We start from the raw sequence: 20,560 nt of genomic DNA, 5'->3' as shown, positions 1-20,560 counted from the left end.
ATGATCATCCTCCACACTTCACGGACAAGGAAGCCTTGGCACAGAGAGGTTCAGAACCTTGTCTAAAGGCACACAGGTGGTGGCGGCAGAGTCAGATTTGAACCCCCCAGTCAGCTCCTGTGCTCTTCATCTCTGCTCCTAACCACTGTGGCGCACTGCCTCCCACCCAACCTCACAGACTGGTGGTGCTGGGGGTGCGTTAAAGGATTTGTCAGAGGTGTGCATCGGTAGTTCTCAAAGTGGGTTCCCCAGACCAGCAGCATCACCATCGCCTGGAAGCTTCTTAGAAATATCAGTTCTCAGGCCTCGCCTCAGACCTGCTCAACCAGAAACTCTGAGGATCGGGCCCAGCCATCTGTTTCAGCAAGCCTTCCAGAGGATTCTCATGCACACGGAAGCCTGAGAACCACTGGCATACATTATCACCTACAAAATGTTCTTGTTCAAGTTCACACGTTTATGTCTGTACAGTTAATACACTGAACTGAGGTTCAGGTCTTAGGACCCAGCAGCCCAGGTCCGGGTGGTCCTTCCCTCTTCCCTCTGGGGTCTCTGAAGGGGCTCGCGGAGCCATTCTGCCTTGTGCCCAGCCCCTCCTTGCAGCTCTTGCTAGCATCCTCTGCGGAGAAACACCTTTGGCTCCACAAAGAAAATAGAGGCAATGTCCTTTAAGTAATGACAACCCTGAGTAGAGCACACCCATCCCTGTGGGGCTCACAAGCTGTCTTTTGCTCTCCCTAGATTCCAGCCTTATAATGAACAGCAGCCTCCAAGGCAGTCTGCAACCCCACAGATATATGCACGTGCACACACACACACACACCCCTCGTGCTGCCTTGTCAATGGGCGGAGATTTTCCATGTGGGTTGCTACAAATATATAGAAGAAGCAAAGTATGAAATAAAGGTGAAGTCACACACTCTTAAACACATACCACGCAAGAAGGCAGAGGTGTGTTTGTAAGCGGGACATCACCCCACAAACACATCAGTACCTACACACACACACAAATGTGGACAAGGACGCACTCACATATGCACATACACACAAGCAAAGATACACTCGCACACACACTGTGAGAAGGGACACACTCACACACTCTCATATACACATGAGCATGGACACACTCACACATGCACACATGTGCAGGGACAAACACACGTGGGTAGGCACACACACTTTCACTCACACACCAGCAGGGACACACGCACATCCGTGAGGTGGGGCACACTCACACACTCTCACATGCACATGCGTGTACACTCATACACATGGGCAGGGGCTCACACACACAGGCAGGTACACATTCTTACTATCACACACGGGCAGGGACACACATGAGCACACACACACGAGCTGGTACATACACACATGCATGCTTATATATATGGGAAGGGACTCACACACATGGGCAGGTATACACGTTCACATATGTGGGCAGAGACACACTAACATGTGTGTATACACATGTAAACGGACACACTTCACATGCTCATACACACGTGTGCACATGCACACACACAGACGGGCACATACACCCACACTCTCTCCCTTTCTCAGACACACACCTATACACACACAGGGCACACCCCTGCAAGGGGTGGCCCTGGAGTGGGTGAGAGGAAGCAAAGTCTCTCTTGCTTTTCCAGAATGTCCTGCCTGCGTTGACGCCGTCCCTGGGGAGCAGCAGCAAGAGCCGCCCAGCACAGGCCGGGGTGACGCACAGGCTCTTTTGAGACATCACCTTCCAAACACCCTATTCCTCCCACCCTCCGGAGAAAAATTATGACTTTCTAGGGAGGATATTTTTCCTTTCTGGTGTTTTCTTCCTCTCCCCTTGTTCAGTACCCGGCACTAATTTATGACTATTTTTCCAACTCCACTGAAGTAAGAGGGTAATGGCTTTCGGCCGTTTGCTTTCTCTCACCTGTCACTCAGCGCGGCTACCTGACAGGACTGCAGACAATGTTCCAATCACGGGGTTGTTTTTTTCCCAGGGAAGCAAAGAATTCATAGTAGCTGTGGGGAGAGTTATTTCATTCCTGGACTGAACAGCGTCAGGTAAACAGCGGTAAAAATTCACGGCCAGCAGGGCTGCTCTGGTTGAGGGGTGGGCCTATCAGCCACGGGGGCACCCCCCTGCCCTGAGCTGGCCTAGCCAGAGATCCAGACCACTAGGTGGCACTCGATGGCTCAGGGCCCTCCATTTCTATTACCCAGGCCATTCCAGGAGTCTCTCGACCTTGGGGAGGTCACACTGCCTCTTTGTACCTCAAATGCCTCGTGGCTAGAGAATGTCCTTTGTCTTAGGGATAGGGGATGACAGCTAGTCATTGAGAACACTGGTCAAGACCACAGGAGCTCCTTCAGGGGCTGCCTGCCCCCAGCTGAGTCACTCTGGGCAGGTAGCTGAGTCTGTTTCTCTTTTATAAAATACAACTCTATACCAGCGCTGCGCAACAGACTTCACTGCCATTATGGAAACATTTTCTATCACAATGCCTAATACAGTAACCACTCAACACGTGTGGCTGCCCAACACCTGCAGTGTGGCCAGTGTGAGTAAGAAAGTTAACTCTACGTTATTTAATTGTAATTAATTTGCATGTAAAGAGCTACACGTGGCTAATGACTACTGTATTAGCTCTAGACTTTTCTGCATGCCTGAAGTATCTCACACTGAAATAAGTAGAGATAGAATCACTGTGTCTTCATCCTAGGTTGCTGTGAGGACTGAATGAGATCATGCATACATAGTCCTGGCACCTAATTGGCCCTCCATAAGTGACAGCTCTCATGAGCTCTATGGGACACAGTCAGAAGGACAGGAGAAAGGGGGACTGGATTTGAACTTAGGAGTGTCAGAGTATAAGGAGACTTCACAGAACTTACTTTCCTGTCATTAGTATTTGATTTAACTGATAAAGAGATCTAGCTTCCACCAGTAAGAGGCACATGGGAACACATGAGCTGGGCCAACAATCAGTCATCCACAGGAGGCCTGCTGTCCTGCTCTACCCACTCACTCCCACTCCCACCAGCCCCCTCCCCACCACCCTGACACTGGCATCATTGGGAACTGACAGCAAGTCATCCACCCAGGCTCCAGCATAGTGGGGCTGAGCAGAATTGCTTCCAGATGAGACAAGTCCTCATCACTGATACCTGGTGGGCCTCAGAAGACCCCTCTTCCTTGGAGCCAGAGCATCCAGGAAGTGCAGCAGGACCAGTGGGGGAATGACTGCTGGACCATCTTCTCCATCCCTGCAGGTAGGGAGACACAGACAGGCTGCCTTGGATTTCAGTCTTGGCTCCACTGTTAACTAGTTCTATGATCATGGGCAAATTCATTGTTCTTTCTGAGCCTCAGTTTCCTCATCTGCCACACAGAGGCGGACATAAATATCTACATGATGGGTTATCATAAAGATCTGATGCAATAATGTATATAAAGCACCTGGCACCTTATAGGTGCTCAATAACCAGGTGCTGCTATTACTCTGTCATTATTATTATTAGCAGGTAGCAGAACACCTTGGTTAGGAGGATGGGTGCTGGTGCCAGACAGCCTAAGTTCAAATCCCAGTCCCACTCCCATTCACTAGCTGCATGATCTTGGGTAAGTCACTTCAACTCTGTTTGCTTCCATTTTCCTATCTATAAAATGGGAATGATAATTGTACTTTCCTCACAGGTTGTCATAAGGATTAAAAGGGCTTACAGTAGTTACGGATGGAGAACAAGTCCTATAGGTGTTGATTTAGTGAAAATATTCTAATGGGGACTCCAGGGATTGGGTATTGGGTAGAAAACATCTACACCTTCCTTACAAAGAAGTGGCCAGTGTAGGGAACCCCAGCAGGCCTAGGTTTTGATCTGTTGATGGCAGGACACTGCCCAGATGGAGAGACACAGAATGAGAAACTCAGCCGACAAATTTCAGGCAAAACAGGTGAAGTTCTACCATGAAGATGTCTTTGATCTCTGGGTCCTGGCTCTCAGACACCCGGGGAACTTCACACCCACTGATGCTTGGTAACAAGAGAGTCACTGTCCTAATTTACAGACAAGAACACCCTGGCAGGAGAGACGGCAGGTAAGGGAATACTAACTTCCCCCACCCTCCCTTCAGCGATCCCTGCTGAGCACTCCCTCTCCCAGCGCTGTGGGGACCCAGAGAGGGGCTCCTGAGAAAGGTGCCTTCTGGAGCAGGAAGAATGGCAGGGGATGCGGGGTGGCCCTCAACCCATTGTTCATTACTCTTTTAATGGGCAGAGGACCGGGCAGAAAATAATTGGATTTCAGGAAAGGAAAACACTTCTTGGCAGCCGGGTGCGGACAGGCTGGGATTTACTGGCCTTGATGGTGTGCCAGACTCTGTGTTGGGCATATGTCACATGTCATGTGCCATCTCACCAAATGAGGGCACCAGGCTGGAGCAAGGACAGGCACCCTTGGGCTCCCGGGCAGCCTGCCTTCTTTCTCAATATGGTCCCGATCTAATTTCAGAACGCGGCCTCTTTACTGCCATTTCTCAAATAGACTCAGATATTTATATTTTGGGAGCTAAGAAGCAGTACCAGTTTTCTCATTGACACATTTCTAGTCAATCAAGTAGGTAATCTAGGTTGTGAAAATATACGCCCCCCTCCCCATGGCATTCAATGAAGCGATTTTCATTTTAGACGGGGGAAATGCAGCCGGTAAGCATTTAAATTTTCCTGAGTTGGCCTTTAGGCCAATGAAGAGGTTGTTCACTCTTGGACCCAGGCTCTCTGAGGGTGGAGGCCTGGCCCAAAGAAGCACTCCCACGTGTATCTCCTGGTTGCCTGTGTCTGAAGATTGAGTGGGGACTGAGGCCGACCTAGGACTGTTGACATATGAAGAGCCTTTGCTTCTGAAAAGCACCTGTGCAGGCAGGGGCAGGTGCGGCTTCCCAGGTACAACAGGAGTTGCCATCCTGATCACTGAGCACCTGGTGGGGGCCAGGCCCTGTGCTGGCCACATTTATTATTTCACTAAACAATCAAAACAGATCTGCAGAGAATGCTTGACCAGCTCCATCTGACAGATAAGAGAGCTGAGGCTCTGAAAGGTGACAGAACCACCCCAGGTCTCTGCATGCGTTAGGGCAGAGCCAGGGTGCAGAGCACTTTGCTCCTTGGCACATGGCCTCTCACGTCACACTGTGAGTATGGTGACCGGTGGCTTGACCATTCACTCTTGAGGACAGTGGGTTCACTGGCTTCAGAAGCCCCACTCTTCCTCCTTCTCCTCCTCCCTGAAGCCCCACTTCCACTGATCCACAGCTCCAGCAGGGCTCCCTCTAAAGCAGATGGTGGTGGGGCGCCTGAAGAGGGAGACAGTTCCTTTCTCCTTAATTGACTGTAAATTGTTCCAGAGTCTTTAATGAAGGCCGTCAGGAGTAATTATGTCCACTGCTGCACCACCACTCTGTGTAAACACACAAGGCGGGGCTGGGCAGGGGCGAACTGCACTGGGCATCTCAGCACCTCGCCTCCCAGGCCTGCCTTCCCCCATGGGCCCCCTCTTAATTCACACATCTGCTACCCGATGATGAGCCCCAGCTGAGCTTCAGAGACACAGGCGATGTCTCAGGCAGGGGACTCTCGAAACGACCAGGTGGGTCCCCAAGCCCAGCATGCTACCCAAAGGGCAGGCGCTGCCAGGAGCTGACCAGGCGGGTGATGGAGGACTCACCCCAGACTCATGGAGCCAATTCAGGAGGCTAGGAAGCTGCATGGCCAGGGCAGCGGTCCTAAGTGGGTTTCCCAGACCAGCAGCCACAGCAACATTACCGAAGAATTTCTTGGAAATGCAGATTCCAAGAAGCCGGGCACTGCCAACATGAGCCCACACCCCAGGGGTTGGACTATAACCTTGGTGCTGATGTGTAATGAACGCTCTGACTTTGCACAAGTCACTAGCTTTTCCTCATTATAAAGTGGGGGTGAGGGTGGCCTTTGGGGTTGCGATGAAGACCTAATGTGTGGGAACACGGCACAGGGCTTGCAAGCCACTCTCAGCCCAAGTCGCTGTGGCCGCGCTGTCCTGTGAGGTGATGGACCATGCATGGAGATGTACAAGCATGGAGGAGACATGGATCGTGCAAAAGATGACAGAGGGCTGGTGCACCACTCCCAGGGCAATGTCTGTTCAGCATCACCCTGGCGCTGTTCTCCAGACTCCCGCTGTGGGGAGGCCCCTGCTGTCCCTGTGTGTCTCCCGTCATTCCCTCTCCAGACACCTCTTCTGGAGAAAAGGCTTCCCCAGCCTAAGGCTGTCACAGCCCAGGATGGATGTCTTGTGGGCTGACAGGTACTTAAGGCATCACCCATAGAACTGGCCCTTTCTGTGTGCCACACCCCATGCCAAGTCCCCAGGGGACTCCGAGGGAGAAAGGCCATGATGCCCACTGTCAGTGTGGTGCACACTACAGGCCATCCCACCTAACAAGGCTCAAAGACATGGGCTCGGCCTTCAAAGAGTTTGTGGTTTGGACTCTTCCCTGTCTCCTGATGGTCCCCTAGAATACTGTGTGGCTGCAGGGGTGGTGGGAGCAGTGGCTGATTAGGACAAACACCCAGGGTGGACAGAGTTGAGCTGAACTGAACTTCCAGGTCCCCAAGAGGGGCTTTGCTTCCCTGGCCTCATGCCTCTGTGTGTACTGTTTCCCAATAGTGCACTAAGTCCCTGCACTACAGATCCTTTCTGATATCCCAAGGAATATGCAGAGGTGGTGTCCCTAGTGACCAGGCTGGGCAACTCGTCGGGGAGACAGGTGTAAGAAACCAAAGAGATGTGTCCACAGGCTCTGCCCACTCACTTCTGCTCTTCCTAGACTGTCCAAGGCAGCCTGGAGCAAGGGACCACAGCAGGAACCAACCAGCTGGCCACTACCGCCCCCACTCCACATTCAGGAGCAGGACAGGGCAAGAGACGGGGCTGGGATGAGCAGGGTGGGAGGGACAATGGTTGGCACCGCGATGAGGCTGGAAGCTGATTCTTGGCTCATGGATGGGGCGAGCAGGGTGTCTGGGCCCTGTCGGACTGCTCACTCCAGAGTGTGGGAGACAAACGCCGCTCCTGGCCCGTCAGGCCTGAGTTATCTACAACATAGGGTTTCTCTAGAGAGCTCATAAAGCAGCCGATGCGGCAAAGCAGGTTCAACACTCAATAATCTCTCCATCTCACTCCAGTCGGACGCCAGCATATTCATCTTGAATTATCCTTTCAAAGGCCAAATCAATCCTAGCAAGTGTGCGGGTTCCCGCCGCACACAGTCCTGCTGCCAAGAAAGCCCAGGAAAGGAGGGCCCACAGGCGGTGCTGTGACACCAGGGCACACCCTCTCCCTTGCCCAAGGGCACACGGCCAGAGGGGACCAAGGTTGGAGGATCTTGTGCCCTGTCCACCGTGTTATGAAGGCAAGTAAGGAAGATGGTAGGTGGGGACCCTGTACCAGCCCCCGGGCTGGAAGTTTCTCCTCTTCATCCACTCTGTTCTGTGCCAAGAAGAGTAAAGCATTGGTTATGGAGAGAGAGAGACATGTGGGCTTGAATTCAGCTCAGCAGCTTAATGCCTATGAGCCCTTGGGTGGGCAGCAACCTCTCTAAGCCTCAGTTTCCTTGTCTGTAAAATGGGCTCCATAACTACCTCCTTCATGGGGCATTGTGAGGATTAAATGAGTGAGGCACACAAAACTTCCCTAGCACAATTTCTGGAACACAGGAAGGTGACCAGCAGGGAGAAGTTGGGCCAAGTCTGTGGATAAGGACCAGCTACAAGAGCTGGCCACCTCTAGAATAAAGAACAGCAGACTTAGGAAAGCCCTGCAGACCCTGGACAGCCACCGTATGAAGAGGAACAGGCTGCCTCCAGGGAGCTCTGGGGCTGGCCAGGGGTAGTAACAGCAGGAGGCAGTCAGCCTGCTAGTAGCAGGTGGTGCTCACTGCCTGCTGAGAGGTAGAGTTGCCCACTGCTGCCAGGGCCCACCAGCGCTTGCACCACCTGTTGGTAGGCAGCTGCATTAAGGGGATTCCTGGTCAGGCTAGGAGGTGGGCCCAGGAGCCTCTAGGCTTCTTCCTCCTGGAGAGTGAAAATGTCCCTTGGAAGAGTAACGCATCAAACCACATCACATATTTACGTGGCAGCACAGTGGGCTTTGGCCACATAGAATATCATTCCTGTCCCCGAGCTGCTTCTCACCTAGTTGGGAAAAGCACTGGCCGACAACAGCACCACCGCAAATAATAATAGTTAACTTCTCCTAGTGCTTACTATTTGCCAAGCACAGTTTAAAATGCCTGACTTAACCAGGCACAGTGGCTCATGCCCCCACTTTGGGAGGCCAAAGTGGGAGGACTGCTTGCGCTCAGGATTCAAGACCAGCCTCAGCAACACAGGGAGACCCCCATCTCTACCAAAAAATTTAAAAACAATTAGCCAGGTGTGGTGGCACACACCTGTGGTCCCAGCTACTTGGGAGGCTGAGGTGGGAGGATCACTTGAGCCCAGGAGGTCGAGGTTGCAGTGAGCTGTGATCTTGCCACTGCGCGCCAGCCTGGGTGACAGAGCAAGACCCTATCTCACACACACACAAAAAAAGGCCAGGTGTGGTGGCTCACACCTGTAATCCCAGCACTTTGGGAGGCCAGGGCGGGCTGGATCACAAGGTCGAGATCGAGACCATCCTGGCTAACACGGTGAAACCCCGCCTCTACTAAAAATACAAAAAATTAGCTGGGCATGGTGGCAGGTGCCTGTAGTCCCAGCTACTTGGGAGGCTGAGGCAGAAGAATGGCGTGAACCCGGGAGGTGGAGCTTGCAGTGAGCCGAGATCGCGCCACTGCACTCCAGCCCAGGAAACAGAGCGAGACTCCATCTCAAAAACAAAAACAAAACAAAACAAAAAACCCTTACTTTAATCTTACTTTAATTTTACTTTAATTAACTTACTTAATTCTCACTGCAGCTCTATTAGTAAATACAGTGTGATCATTATCCACAATTTTGAACTGAGTAAACTGGGACAGAGAGAGGTGAAGTAGCTGGTGATACAGTCCACACTTGCTAAAGATGCAAAGGAGGGCTTCTTGGAAGAGGAAGCATTTAAAGATGAATTGCTCAATAAAAACAATGTCCACCATTTGTACAGCTATTTCACTTCTAAAGCTCTTTCATTAGCTCCCTATGAGGTTGTCCAGGCAAGTATGATCATCTCAATTTCCAGAAGAGGGAAATGAGGTTCAGAGAGGTTAAGGGACTGCCTGTGGTCACACGCTAATAAGTGGCAGAGCTGGCATTGAAACCCAGGCCTTGTGCCTCCCACTCCATGCACTGTGCTCAGATGTGGAAAGGAGGAAGGGAAGGCACATGGGTGAGGGGACCTTCAAGGAGATCCTTGCACCAAAGAACAACTTTCCTGGCCATCCAAGCCCTTTCTTGGTCAAGGGCTGACAGAACAACTTGATCTCCTATTCCAGGCAAAGCTGTTGTTGGACAGTCAGGCTCACAGGTCCCCTGAGGGGTGTAAAGAACAGTCCTGATGAGGGGAGTGATGACAAGTTCAAAGTCGGCTCTGCCTGCCCCTGTCTCCTCAGCCAGCTGGAGGGTATTCAGCTCTTGTAAATTACACCTTTGCCAGTTACTAGGGAGTCCAAGTGTTCTCGGTTGGCTGCAAGCTCAGCACATCCTCGTCCCAATGGCACACCTGTGCCAGGCTCATCTGTCAGCCCCCCACCCCTGCAAAGGGGGTGCCTGCTGCCTGGCCACTGCACAGCTGGACGAGACCCCCACCCCCATCACCACTGGTCACTGGAAAAGGCTGTGGACCCAGGAGCAAGCAAGCTGACTAATCTCATACTTTCATCTAGTTTCCCCAAAGTCATTTTCAGCACTCTTGCTAACTGCATAGTATATCCAGCAAGGAATGCATCTTCTGAGAAACAGGGAAGCAAGGGCTGAACAGGGAAATTGACTTGCCCAAGCTCACACGGTTGCATAGGGGCAATGCCAGGCCTGGGACTCAGGCACCGGCCCCAGTCTGGGGCCTGGTCTCCCAGATCGAGCTGGGCTGGCCAACCTCCCCTCCTTAGGAGCAGCTGCCCCTTCACCCAGCACCTGCCCCGTGTGGACCCTTGGCCACTGAGGCTCTTTCCTAGGTAACAGACTGAGGAAAGACCCTACACAATCCTGAGAGGCAGCATTGCAGGGCGGTAAGAGTGTGGTCATTGGGGATTGAATACGTGGAATTCAAATCCTGACTCTACTGCTTACTGGCTATGGGACCTTGGGCAGCTTGCTGGATCTCTCTCTGAGCCTGGAACAAGGTGATCGTACTAGAACAGATTTCCTGTCATCACTGTAAGGGTTAAACAAGATTGTGCAGGTAACCTAACTAGTAAAACACAGGGGCTAAATAATTACTATTGTTATTTTCATTTTTAACCACAACTTCAAGACACAACACAAATTGCTTGCCTCACAGCTGGTCAGCCTGTTCCATTGCCTTCTTGTGAAATGCCTCCCCTCCAGCTTCAGCCTATCAAAACCCAACCAATCAAGGCCACCTCTACTATGAAGATTTCTCTGTCCCTGTGCCCAGGATGAGTTTCTTCCTCCTCGGGGCATTAGCAAGGCTCTATAGTTCATGCCTCCCACTTGCCTGGTGTGAGGTGGTCATTTACCATTGGTTCTCTTCTCCACTCCAGACTGGAGCTCCTTAAAAGCAAAGACCTACATACAGAATCCCAGACTTGTGGTTAAGTGCACAGGCTTTGGGGCCAGAGGGCGATAGGTTCAGGTTCAATTTTGACTCTACACAAGCTGTGTGAGCCTGTGTGAGTTACTTAACCTCTCTGAGCCTCTGCTCCTCAACTGCAAAATGAGGGTTATAAGACTCACTTTTTTGCTGTTAGAATTCAACGAAGCAAAGTGTATGAACGGCTGATCTAGAGAGATTAAGTATGTAATAAAAGCTAGTCACTATTTCCCCAGTTATCTCTAATGTGCATGTCCCTACCCCACCCCCCAGCACAGCCTGGCACAGGTGTTCAGTGCCTGGCATTAATGGCATGCTCACACGACAGGTGGCACATCATCATTATCATTAGTGTTATTATGGCCGCATCCAAAACACCAGCCCCGCCCCATACCCACACCTGTGTGTTGAGGGGCAGTCCATAGCCGGGGCTGCCACAGGCTCCAGATGTGCCCAGACAGGGACCGCTTGGGAGTGGCTACAGCCCAAAGGACCCCCAAGAAGACACAGTCTGTTCTATCACCTTAGAGGGCCTATGCTGCCCTGGATAATGGCAGAGAGGAAGCAAGGATGCAGAAGCACCCAAGCCCTCCTGGGGGTTCTGTCAGTCATCCCCCAACTCCTAGAAGGGAGAGAAAAATCCTCCCTTCTGTGAGGGCACCAAGAACCCAAAGCCCTGGGTCCCTTGGTTCCAGCACCGATCACCTGGATGGATACTAGATCACCTCCTTCCTCCAAAACCACAGCCCACTTGCCAACAGCCCCAGGAAGCCTCCAGGCTACCCTCCCTTCCCCTCCTTAAGCGCTCTAGCTCCAGATCCCAGCAGCTGCGAGGCACCTGGAGACTCTTCTCCAAACTTCAATTCCCGAGCTCACAGCCCACCAACCCAGGAGGACGCCCCTTCTTGCCCAGGCCTGGAGGCACCAGTGACTGCCTGGACAGAAACCCTGGAATTCCCTCTGCAGCTGGTGTGCGAAGTCAGGGCAGCTGCAATCCGGACCCCAGCAGTAACTCACTAGGGACCCTGGGCAATCGCCCCATTCTCCACCTCAGTTTCTCCATCTGTGCAACTGTTTGTCTAACAAAGTGGTCACAAACTGTCCGACAGGAGGCCCCAGGGGTTTTTCATGGGTCCTCTGATTTAATATAGGAGTGAACGCACAGGTGGAAAATACAGGCTCTTTCACCCCTCACTGCTACCCGTGACTTTAATTTCTACCAAAGATGGTTCTTCTTCCTTAGCACCTGTTACAATTGAACATACTGTATATATTTTTTTCTATGCTGCTTTCTGCCTGCTCCCCGCTCTAGAATGTCAGTTCCATGAGGACAGGGATTTTTGTCTCTTCTGTTCGCATGCACAGTACCTGGAACAGTGCCTGATGCATAGAAGACACTCAAGGAAACATTTGTTGAATGAATGAATATAAGTATATATGTGCATCTGTCCGTCTACCTATCTATCTATCTAATCTATCTATCCTAGACTTCTGGGCAAGATTACATTTGCCCAGACAGTTTCACAGCTTAAAAAGAAGTTTAAAAATCATCTTAATTGCAGAAAAAAAAACATTAGTGGGAAAGTTGATAAAATTTGCATAAACTCTCATTAATAGTATTACATCAAAGTCATTTTTCTGGTTTCCATAATTGTATTATGGTTATGCAAGATGTGAACATTATGGGGAGCTGGGTGAAGGGTATATGGGAACTCTGTACAGTTTTCAACTTTTCCGTAAGTCTACAATTATTTCAAAATAAAAAGTTTAAAAATAAAATAAGGGGCCAGGTGCAGTGGCTCATGCCTGTAATCTCAGTGCTTTGGGAGGCCAAGGCAGGAGGATTGCTTAAAGCCAGGAGTTCGAGACTAGGCTGGGCAACATAGCAAGACTCCTATCTCACACACACAAAAATTAAAAATTAGCCAGGTGTTGCTTCATTAGCCTGTAATCAGCTACTTGAGAGGCTGAGGTGGGAGGATCACTTGAGTCCAGAAGTTTGAGGCTGCAGTGAGCCATGATTGTGCCACTGTACTCCAGCCTGGGCAATAGGGATCCTGTTTCTAAAAAAAAAAAAAACATAAAATGTAAAAAAAATATAATATGTATTTATTTTAATATGTGTTAGGAAAAGCCAGTCAGCATCTCAGCCCTGGGATTTCACTCTGATGGTAGAAAATGGACATCTGTCTCTCTATGGAGGTGCTGTGTCCAGTTCCACCCCTCCTCTTTTTGGAGACTGTCCCATTGGGTGTAGCTGGAAGGGGCAGACCATCACTATCCCCTGCCCCTTTGCAGCCTGAGCACAGACACATACCCAAGTTGGCTTGGCCACCTGGACACTGCTGCCCGTGCCATGAGTGGTAGAATTCATTCAGAGTGACAGCAGTGACCGGCTGGACAGATTGGCCAATTTCCAGTCTAGGTTCTTTTGTTGTGGTCAATTCCAAGAGCCTCCAGCAGCCTTCCAATAGAATGGACAGCCAGAGGCAGTTTCTTCAGCGGGCAACCAGGAAGCTTGTCTGACACATTAAAGTTTCCTTTCGAAAATATGTTTATAGGAGCTTAAAAGCAAGCGAGCGAGTTTAAATTACAGCTTGGATTTCTATGGGCCAGACACAGTTCTAAGGGTTTTACAATTTGCTCGCTTAATATTCACATAAACCCAAAGAGGTAAACTGAACGTTATTCCCATTTTGCAGAAGAGGAAAGTGAGGTACACTGCTAGTAAGAGGCAGAGCTGGGATTCACATCCAGGCAGTCTGGGCCTCACTTTCTCCATCTTCAAAGTGGGAATGTTTGATAAAAACAGTGGCTCTCAAACTACAAGTCCATCCTGGGCCCTCTGAGGACACTTCAGGGGAGGGTGAAGGCAAAGGTGGACAATACAGACTGTTACACCCCCACTGTCTACCTCCCACCTTAACTCCAACCAAAGTTGATTATTTCTCCTGGGCACTTATTATTGTCTAACACCCTCTATATTTTTTTCATAGAGCTGATATCTATCAGGCTATACCACCTCTGTGAACACGGTGGGCAGAAAAGCCCTAACTATGCAGACAGCACACACCCAGCTGATGTCCGGGAGCCACTGGACTCCTCCCATCCCCATCCCTTTAGCCCCACAATTCCTGTGGCTTTGCCACCAGCCCTTGCTGAGGGACAGCTCTGGGGTACCATGACCCCTCTCGCCTGTGTCAATCTTAAGCAACCTTCTGGTTAAGAGAAAAATAATTCTCCCACTGTGGTTCTCCACCCTCTCCCAAGAGATGCTTCTCCTCTTTAAAGGGACATTGGGAGGAGGTTTCAGGGAGGAGGGACAGTTCCTTCTGGAGCACCAGGGCTGAAACTAGTCCCAGAAAAGTCCCCAATGCCTCCCAGACTCCTCTTTCACCTATGCCTCCGTGCCTGCCACCGTCTATGCTCGTCACTCCTGAGCCTCGGCTGCCCACACAGCCCACCATCCGCCCTCCCTGGCCTCCCATTCAGCTCTACAGGGGCTGCTCCCGTGGGGAGTTGCCGGCCTGCTTGCAGGCGCACCGCTCCTCCGTCTGCAGAGACTGCCGATGCGGGGTCAGCCCACCTGAAAATTGCTCTCCCTGGGTCCAGACAAAACAGCTGGGCATTGATGGAGTTTGGAGAGAAATTAATCAGCACCGACTGGCAGCAGTGCCAGGCGCTGCCTGGGACCAATCCATCCTAATGAATCCCGGGTTCCCACCTTAATGGCTCTTGACAAGACTAATTTACTCGTGTAGGTGATTAGCATGGCATGATCACCTTAATTGTGGCTTAAGACGTTTTTGGGGTGCTGGTGGTTCTGGCTGGGGAAGTCAGCTCCACGTGTACCAACCTCAGTGACAAAAGGAAGGACAGGGAGCCAAGGGGAGGGGACCCAGCAGGACATCTGACATCCACTCACCCATCCACTCATCCACCCACTCACTCACCAAGCACTTGCTGAGGCCCCCTTTGTGCCAGGCACCATGCTTGGTACAGAGATGGAGGCCCAGCTTGTTCCTCTGTCAAATGCAGATCATGCCATCTCTCCAGGACAATCACTGCAAGGTCTCACAGGAGGCCATGCACTTGAAGTGCCTAATAGAGGCTCGGGCAAGAGGCTGGCTGTCAACAAACCATAGCTCACATTAGCACTCCACAGTCTTGTATAATAGAGACACTAAAATCGCCGTTAATTATAATGTCAATATTAATAAGATTAATACGTAAAAATTAATAGACCAATGGGGAGTTCCACATGAATAGCCACGCTAGAGTGTGCTGAGGGCTTTCACAGATGCAGACAAAGCCAGCAGAAGGGCAGGCTGGGGAGGCTTCAGAAGCCTCTAAGCACAAGGGACATCTGAGCTGCAGCTTGAAAGAGGAGCAGGACTTCGCCAGGCAGGGAAGGGAAAGGGCACCCCTGACCAAGGAAACAGCATGGTTGAGGGCACGGCAGTGCAACAGTGTGCGAGGTGTCAGTGCTGGGGGGCAAGGTGTCTGTGGAGAGTGGGGGCGACTCGCTGAGATACAGAGCTCCACTTCTTCCTGCAGGCACTCGGGAGGCTTCTGGCTGCGGGCGGTTACCACTGTGACAGGAATCCTGCCCCCCTCCAGGGCATGGGGTATGAAGGTGGTGGCCAAGGTGCAGGGCCTCAATGCCCTCCAGGATCCCTTCTAGACCCCCTTGGTCAACTTGGTGTCTCCAAGCCAGGCTTCATGCTGCTACCTCTGCGTTCTTCCCCCAGGGCCAGCCATGGCTCAGGGCCCCAAGGGTCCCCAGCAAATATTCTACATACAGCTCAGGCGGGCAGCTGGGATGATAAAAACAGGACCTCTGGCACAGCGCGGGCCTTGCCGTTCACAAGCATAGGCACGTACAGCGTCTGTGCCATCTGTGGGAAAATGCTCTCCTGGGCCCACTCCCTGGGCAGCCATCCCCATCGCCACCAACACCTCGCTCCCGACATGCCCTGGGGAGGGGAGCGCCTGGCCTGAGGCTCCAGGAGGGATGTTGAACAGGGCATGGAGCCAGCCCCCGGGTCCTGCCTTAGAAGATTCCCCTACATGCTCACCAAGTCCAGACATGCACTCCTTCCCTAAGTTCCAGGCGCACACCAGGCACAGGGCTAGGCCCTGGGGACACAGTGATGGCCAGGCCACCTGGAGGCATTCACAGGCCAAGAAGGGAGCCAGAAGAGCAACTGAGTAACAGCAGCATCTCCATGGGGCTAACAGAGAGGATGGCCAGGCCCCGGAAAAAGCAAAGGGAGCAGCACTTAACCCCCAACAAGGAGACCCAGGAAGGCCACCCAGAGGCGGTGGCATCTGGAAGAGCCTGGTAAGCGCAGGTTCATAATGTTCCAGGTAGCAGGAACAACAGCTGCAAAGACCGTGAAGTGGGAGCTTGCCTTTCACACTTAGGGAACTAGAGGGAGACCAGCACAGATGAAGTAGAGCTGGCGAGGGGGATAGCGGGGTGGGGGCGAGGTCTGACAGGTGGCAGGTGCTGGGCTGCAAACAGCCTGGATGCCATTGAGGAACACGGGCTTTTACTCCGTGTGGGAGGGAGGGACTTGAGCAGGCCTTGGAGCAGGCTCTGCCTCAGGCTGGGCAGGGCCATCCACGGCTGGGATAAAAAAGGCCGCAGCGCGGGTGAGGGCCGAGTCAGGGAGAACACTGAGACCTGAGGAAGCTGCTGGGGTAACTGGGCTTGGACCTTGGTGATGGGAGTGGAAGGGCCGAGAGGTGAGAAGATTCTGGGATGATTTTGGAGACTGAGCCAACAGGATGCCCTAAGGGATGGGAAGGGAGGGGAGGGAGAAAAAGAGGCACAGGAATGAGTCCCAGCTTTTGGCCTGGGCAACTGGCAGGATGGAGCCACAGCTGAGATGGGGAAGGCTGCCGGTGAGGCAGGAATCTGGGGGAGGTCAGGATTCCAGCTTTGGACAAACTGAGGATGAAAATGTCCCTTTAGACATCAGGCAGAAATGTTGAGTAGAGAGGTGGCTATAGGAGTCTGGAGTCTTCCCTGAGAGCAGCCCAGACAGAAAATATAAAGCTAGGAGTTGTCAGCATATAGGTAGTGTCCAAGCCAGTAGGCTAGATGGGACCACCACGGGAATGAGAATGAGGAGAGGAGAGACAAGAGCTGAGCCCTGGGGCCCTCTGATGCTAAGAGGTGCGGGAGGAACCAGCAGAGAGGCTGGGAAGGGGCGGGTGGTGTCCTGGAGGAGAAAAAGATCAACCAATTGAAGGCCACAAGGTCTGGGAAGAAATGATGGGATTTAGCAACACAGAGGTGGTTGGTGATCTCGACACCAGCAAGGCTGGTGGGGCATTTCAAGTAGATTCAGGGCAAGACGCGGTGGCTCACGCCTGTAATCCTAGCACTTTGGGAGGCTGAGGTGGGTGGATCACCTGAGGTCGGGAGTTTGAGACCAGCCTGGACAACGTGGTGAAACCCCATCTCTACTAAAAACATAAAAAATTAGCTGGGAGTGGTGGCGTGTGCCTGTAATCCCAGCTACCCAGGAGGCTGAGGCAGGAGAATCACTGGAACCCGGGAGGTGGAGGCTGCAGTGAGCCAAGATTGTGCCACTGCACTCCAGCCTGGGTGACAGAGTGAGACTCTGTCTCAAAAAAAAAAAAAAAAAAGTAGATTCAGGAGGTTAAGTGGGAGACAGCACCCCTGCAGCACCTGTCCCTCATGCTAAAGGCATCATGTGACCATTCAGGGCTGATAGGCAGGGCCAAGGTGTGGGTGAGGCCAACCAGCCTGACCAGGGACTGAGCTGCTGATCTGCCCTCACGCCACTCCACGCATTCCAGGCTCTGCTGCCAACAACTGATATTAACGTCTGGAGCAAGACATGCAGGGATTCAGGGCCCTGTCTGGGGAAGCAGGGCGATGTGAACAGACCAGGAGAAGGCAGCACTAGTTAATGACTTCATTTGGCTTCTGTCTTCTCCGGCTGGTAGACGGTCTTCAAAAAGAACATTACACAGAGGGAACTGGAGCCTGAGATAGGTGAGGAGATAGTAATGAACATGCAGGCTCTGCGAGGGATTTCAGATGGCCATGCTGTGCCCTCCCATTCTGCTCCCAGGCCACTGGCCCCCTGTTGGAACGCAGGCAAGAGCATACAAAACGAGAAGGCTCAGAAGGTTGGGGGTGGATAAAAGTCTCAGTCTCTAACCCAGGAAAGCACATTCACAGAAGCTACATACAGATAGACCCTGTAGCCCAACTCTACCTCTGATTCTTAAAAGGAATTTTTAAAATGAATTAATGCATAAAAACACTTAGGACACTGCCTTGAACAGTCAATAAATGCTGTTGTTATAATAATTTATGATATATCTATATATCTATATATATAGTATGTCATATGTGTTATATTATCATTTTTAATCTATGAGGCTCCAGCAATCAGAATTAGACCCAATGGGTAGTTCCAGGGAGGCAGGTTTCCTGTTAATCTTAGGAAGAATTTTTTCTTCCTGGAACCGTCCCACAGCACAGAGTGAGCTGCCTTGTAGGCCCACGAGCTGACCATCACTGGGTGTCTAAGGAGAAGCCAGGTAATGAGGCCTCGAGCTGGAAGTTTGATCTGCTTACAACTCCAGCCTCTGGTGAGCCGACACGTTCAGCCTGGCTTGGGCTCTGCCTCTTGCCACTGGCACTGAGCACCACCCTGGACCCAGCTTATCTGTGTGTTTGTCCACCCTGAAAGCCCATGGCTTGTAGGACAGCCCAATCTGCCATCCCTGGGCCACACACGGGCTCTCCCTTTAGTAAAAACAAAACATTCCCGGGTTGGAAGCTTTAGAGGTGGTGGTATTGTATGTAAACTTCCCAACAATCCAGTGAGGGATCCAGTCACCCATTTTGGTGACTGGAACCCTGAGTCAAAGAGTGAACAGTTCATGAGAGCCAAGTCTCAAAGTCAAGTCTCTAGACCACCCCACTCCCCATGGCAGGAAAAAGGCCAGTCCCCTGGACAAGCCATTTCAACCTCCCCCTCTCCCTGGCCTGCTGGTGGGAGGCCTGCACCCATGGAGCCCACACGTCCATGTGAGTCCATACCCACCATCTGCTTGGCCCAGGGACAAGTGGGTGCCAGCACCCAGCAGAGGGCTCCAGGCTGGTCTCCTCTGAGAACCTAGAAACAACTGGGGCCAGCCAGGCTGCCCCAGCCAAAGTCCACTGGGCTCATCTTTCCAATGCCCACTCATTGTTGAAATGAGGAGATAGAGGCCCAGAGAGGTGCAGTGCTGTGCCCAAGGTTACACAGCGAGAAACAGATGTTGGGCTCCTGACTTTCAGGTGAAAGCTGTGCTGCTCCCATACTGATGCAAAAAGAAGAGAAGAGGCTGGGAGGGCGCTGAGACAGCTCCACACCCACCCCCTGCCTAGAGAGAAGAGCATAGCTATCTTCCAGCTCACTGAGCCCCCTCTCAATCCTATGGCACCCTGGAGTCAGGGATCAATCCCCATGGCACTAGACAGCCACCCTGCTGTGACTGCCAAGTGCAGCCTTAACAGGGCTCGAGGCCTGGGAGCTGCTTCCGGAGGCCGATCAATGCTGGTGTTTGCAAAAGACAATCAAGAGCCAGAGCTGAAGGCAGCAGGAGAAGGACCTGCTGAAGGGCTGGCCACATGGGCTTCCAGCCCGGGCTTGTCACCATCAGCACAGGCCATGCAATGCCCATCCCTCCCCAACCCATCCCAATACATAGGCCTCTGAGGACCCCACGCTCAGAACCTGGCATGCAGGTCACAGATGTGGGGACAGAGCAGGGACCACTCACTTGAGAGGGGCCTTCACTTTCCCCAGCCGGCAGCAGGGTCAGTTAGTGACTGGCCACACCACTGCCTCAGTGGCCCACCTGCTCCAAATATATCCCTCCATCACAAAGGGATCTCCCAGAGGATGAGATTTAAATGGACATGAATAATGATAAATGCTGCTAACAGCGCATCCATCTGCCTAGACACATGCACTGTGTGCCGCTATGTTGGCTCCATGCCAGCCCCACCCCAGGTCTGGGTGGAGAGAGGAGTCACAGGTGAATTCCACCCAAAGAATACAGGTGTGTTACAAGTCCAGTCGTCCACAAATATCCCTCAGCCCAATCCAAAGGGGAGCAAACAGCTTAGCAGGGTCCCCAAGGGACGTGGGTATGCTCTCTACCCCCAGAAAGGGGCTCTGCCTATGAGAGGGCATTCCAAAAAGGCAGGAACCTTCTTCCTGGGGAGCCCTCAAACACCCAGATCCCCAAACCCTACCCCCAAATCTAGCCTTACAACACTGATCTGTCACCAAAGGAGTAGCCGTTTTCCACAGAGGGCCCCCCACAGCCCCCAGGAACAAAGTGCTACTGGGCCGTGGGGACAATCCCCACAACAAACAGCCAGACACACACCTGCTGGGCCCAGCACCCCCTGAAAAAAAACCTCCACCAGGAAGAGTGAAAGGCGCTGCTCACAGGCCCCCACTGACAGCAGGGGAGAGTCTGGGCCCGCGTAAGGCACCCCACTGGAGCAGAGATCGTTGAAGAATTATGCATCCACTCTACTGCACACCTACACTGGGTTTCATATGAAAGAGTGTGTACATGACCTATTAGGTAAGCATCTTGATACCCTGCCCCACTCCGAGCCATCCTGCCTCATTTCCAAGTTCAAGTGATGCTCCCTAAAGATGCACCATGCTGACCCCTGATGCACTTGGCCTCTGGCACACAGGCCTGCCTTTGCACATGTAGAGAC

The 20,560-nt window shown here is 52.1% G+C and overlaps 1 protein-coding gene across 2 annotated transcripts in view; it reads right to left on the bottom strand.

The window, feature by feature from the left end:
* Positions 1-20,560, bottom strand: part of CDH23 (cadherin related 23) — a 419,047-nt gene that overhangs the window by 348,273 nt on the left and 50,214 nt on the right. The window lies entirely within an intron of this gene.

This window comes from Pan troglodytes, chromosome 8 (genome assembly GCF_028858775.2).
Source record: "Pan troglodytes isolate AG18354 chromosome 8, NHGRI_mPanTro3-v2.0_pri, whole genome shotgun sequence".
Taxonomy (NCBI): domain Eukaryota; kingdom Metazoa; phylum Chordata; class Mammalia; order Primates; family Hominidae; genus Pan; species Pan troglodytes.
This window is presented reverse-complemented; position numbering and strand designations above follow the sequence as displayed.